Source organism: Mustela lutreola, chromosome 3, assembly GCF_030435805.1.
Source record: "Mustela lutreola isolate mMusLut2 chromosome 3, mMusLut2.pri, whole genome shotgun sequence".
NCBI lineage: Eukaryota > Metazoa > Chordata > Mammalia > Carnivora > Mustelidae > Mustela > Mustela lutreola.
Genome location: NC_081292.1, coordinates 98624511 through 98628756, shown reverse-complemented (window position 1 = coordinate 98628756; position 4246 = coordinate 98624511). Strand labels below are relative to the sequence as shown.

The 4246-nt window shown below is 43.6% G+C and overlaps 1 pseudogene; it reads left to right on the top strand.

The window, feature by feature from the left end:
• The first annotated feature begins 1090 nt into the window (after positions 1-1090).
• LOC131828078 (Y-box-binding protein 1-like) lies at positions 1091-2024 on the top strand (annotated as a pseudogene).
• The last annotated feature ends 2222 nt before the right edge of the window (positions 2025-4246 follow it).

Here is a 4246-nt window from a genome sequence, read left to right as displayed (position 1 = left end):
TGGGATACAATTGTTTTTCAAGCTCAGACTTGGACGAGGTCTGTATAATGGGCACTTCCCCTCCATATGTCAAAGCAGGTGCTGTGGACATGATATTTTATGTTATTGCATTAGTATGAGCCCTGTGAGGAAACCTCTCTAGGCATTAAGAATGATTACTTAACCAAATAGGAGTTGTAAATAATTGATTTCTCCCCCAGACAATAATTTCCAAGGGAATCCTTCCATTTTCTTATTATGTGTGGATTAGATGAGGAGCTGAATAAAGATGCTGACTTATTCAAGGATATCTTCAGCACTGTATAGAAAGAACCATGCACATTCATAACCTGGTCACACATGTGTTTGTAGACCATACAACCAATGTGTAACATTAAATAAATTGTTCCTGCAAAGTGCAGACCTAGACAATCTCAAGTGCAGGATAAGAAGGGAAAATTTCTGCAGAGAGTGGTAGAGAAATGGTCAGAATTCAGAAGGCCTAATTCTGAGCCACTAACCTTATGTTAATTGGGAGATGCTGGGAGTGGTTGAGGGAGAATCTGTGTGGTGAAATTGGGGGTTGACAAACTTCTGTAAAGGGCAAGAGAGTACACTTTAGGATTTTTGGGCTACATTATCTCTGTCACAGGTAGTGCCTGTTGTGGAATGTCATGGGATGGACATGATTTCTGATTGACTTGAGATCTAGACCAGGACTCTCAGAGACTTCTTACTCTCCTTTGTCCTTGGAACATGGGTTGTATTTGCTGTTCCTGCTCCCAGAGGCTGCTCCAAGAACACAGGCTTAAGGTAATGATGTGCTATTGAGAACACCTATATGGTATACTGGTCTGAATCCAGGTAAATCACTTTGTTAACTTTTAAGATTTGGTGAGTAGAGGCAGGAATCCATTAATTTTGCTTCCATCCAAGAAAAAACTTGTAAGTAACTTCCCTTTGCTTATTAAAACTGCTCCCTACCAAGTTTTATTGGTAGTGGGAGTGGAGAGTGGACCTCAGAGAGCCCTGAGTAACCTCACAGTTGCCATGGGCCTAGCTAACCATCACACACTGAGAGGAGCTGCAGTTGCCACAGCCTGTCTGAGTCACTATCACTGCAACCATGAGCAGCAAGGCTGAGATCCAGCAGCCACCCACCACTCCACCCTCAGTGCTGCCGACACCACCAGCAGCTCCATGGAGAGCGGTGGCCTGAGTGGCCCCACATTTTTGGCACCTTGAGGCTGGGACAAGAAAGTCTTTGCAACGAAGGTTTTGAGACAGTAAAATGGTTCAATATAAGAAATGGATATGGTTTCATCAATAGAAATGACACCAAGGAAGATGTATTTGTACACCATACTGCCAAAAAGAAGAGTAACCCCAGGAAGTACCTTTGCAGTGCAGGAGATGGAGAGACTGTGGAGTTTGATGTCCTTGAAAGATAAAAGGGTGCAGAGGCAGCAATGTGACAGGCTCTGGTAAAGTTCCAGTGCAAGACAGTAAGTATGCAGTGGACCTTAACCATTATAGACACTATCCACATCTCAGGGGTCCTCCATGCAATTCCCAGCATAATTATCACAAGAGTGGGGTTGGAAAGTGCTCTTGAAAGCCAGGCCCAAAAGCGCTAGCCCTACTGCAGGTGATGGTTCCTACCTTACAATATGCAGAGACCCTATGGGCATCAACCACAATATTACAATACTCCTGAGCAGGGAGAAGTGATGGAAGGTGCTGACAACCAGGGTGCAGAACAAGGTAGATCACTGAGACAGAATATGTATTAGGGTTATAGGCCACAATCCCACAGGGGTACTCCTCACCAAAGACAGTGTAGAGAGAACGGCAGTGAGGAAGATAAGGAAAAATGAAGATGAGACCCAAGAAAATCAAGATGAGGTCAGTACAACTGCAACTTCAATTACTGAGGCAGATGCCCAGAAACCCCTAAACCATAAGATGGAAAAGAGACAAAAGCAACCGATCCACTAGCTGAGAATTCATCCATTCTTGAGGCTGAGCAGGGTGGGGCTGAGTAAATGCTGGCTTACCATCTCTGCCATCATCTAGTTTAGTCATCCAACACAAAGAAATAAAGATGAAATTCCAGCAATAAGAAATAAACAAAAGATTGAAGCTGAACACCTTAAGTGCTTGCTTTTTGTCCATTGACAAGATAAACAGAACTGTCTGCATTATCTGTGCAGCATAGGATTTTTATTATTTTTACCTAAAGAGGTCTCTTTTTGGTAATGACAAACGTGTTTGTTTGTTGGTTGGTTGGTTTTAAAGCTTGGTTTTTCTCAGTACACATTTAAAGGTTTTTAGTTGTCTCATGTCTGGTCAAGTTGAGATTTTTAAGAAACTCATTTTTAATTTGTAATAAATATTCACAACTTGATTTTTAAAAATAAAAATGTCAACAAACAGCAAGCATCCATTAATAGAAGTCTTAAAACAAACAAACAAGTAAGGAAAAACCTGCCATCTATCATCTTGGAGTAGCCTGTCTCTTTCTTTGGTCTCTCCCTGCCCTCTGAGTACAGGAATCAGTTTCAGATTATACCAGGAGGCTCCTGAGAGCATTTCAAACTAATAGTGCCATGTTTAATTATGCTGTTGTAGCCCAAAGGCAGCCATAAATGATACACAAATGAGTGATTATGACCTGTTTCAGTAAAAAATTATTTATAAAATATATATAAAATTCTAAAAAATATAAAATTATAAAAAATATATATAAAACAAGTGGTGAGCTTGATTTAGCTTGTTGACCCTTGTTCTAGATCTATGAGAGAGGTGACAGGAGGGGCCTGGAGGGGTAGAAATTAGATGAGGATACAAGCTTGGAGACTAGAGATGGTCCAGGGTCAGGAAGGTGATAAAGGCTTAGCACGTTTGGAGGACTGGAGCCACACCTGAACTCAGTGGATACCTTGAGACCTATAGATACTGTCCTGCACTCCAGAAAGCTTTGTCTCTGGGTGGCATGAGGGAAAGGCCAGGTGCAGCCCAGTGTTGCCACAGCCTAACTACATGCAACATTCTGTCCCAGGAACATTTTGCTGAAAACCTGGCCCAGGGGCTAGAGTTCCTGACCTTCTGGGATAAGCTGATAAATTCTCTGGGCCTGGCATCCTGTCTCCTGGCATCCTCCCCTCAGCCTGTCTGCAGAAAGCTTGCCTAGAACAAGGCATTCTTGGTGAAGGCTTTTGAAATCCAGGCTACCCTGGTGACTTTTCTTTGGGTGTCACCCCCCCAGGACAGTCAGAGCCTGGAAGCAGGGAAGGAGGGCAGGAAGCTGGCATTTGAGCCAAATCCAGAGGTGAGGCCACCTAAGAACATGGAGCCAGGGTAGGTCAGAGGCCCAATAGGCAGCTTCTCAAGGTGGCCAGAGAAGCAAAGCTGTGTGAAGCCTGGATAGCTTTGCAGGAAGGGGGAGGCACAGCCTTGATGCATCTTCCTCTAGGACTAGTCCAGGGTGGTTGTCCCCCATGTGCCCCACCCCATGGAGTTAACATATCCCAAGGGGTACTGGGGACAGCTACTCCCAGCTGTGTTGAACTCTTCAGACCTTCACAGGGACCCATCCCTGTGGAGGGCTGGGTGACATTCTGATAACTTGAAATCTTCAAGCAAGTGACCTAAAGACACCAGACTAGAGCCACATGAATAAGTAGAAATAGACTCTCTATCAAGATGTGGGCTTTCTAGCAGCTGTTCACCTGTCACTTCATGAAAAGCCACCCCTCTCCTTACTGGTGGAAGATGTTTGCTTCCTAGCATGCATGGATCCCTTTAGCTTTCCCTCCTCCTTTGGCTTGCAGTTCTTTGGTTACCTTTAAGGAGAGATGGACCTCCATGTTCAAAATCCAAGAAACACAGAGAAATCCCATTAATTTAACAAAAGCTGGCCATTGCCAAGGCATATTATAGACAAAGTCACAAAATACACAGACAAGGAAAGAATCCTGAAAGCAGCAAGAGGCAAATAAAAATCCTATGCTGTCTACTGGGAAGACAAACCAGTTTCACAGCAGATAGGTCTACAGAAACATGACAAGCCACAAGCGAATGGCAGGATATATTCAACATGGTAAATGGGAAAAAATATGCAACCAAGAATACTTTATACAGCAAGGCTCTCTTTCAGAATAGAAGGAGAGATTAAGAGTTTCTCAGACAAACAGAAACTAAAAGAGTTCATGCCGTCTAAACCAGCTCTGCAAGAAATAGTAAGGGGGACTCTTTGAGTGGGGGA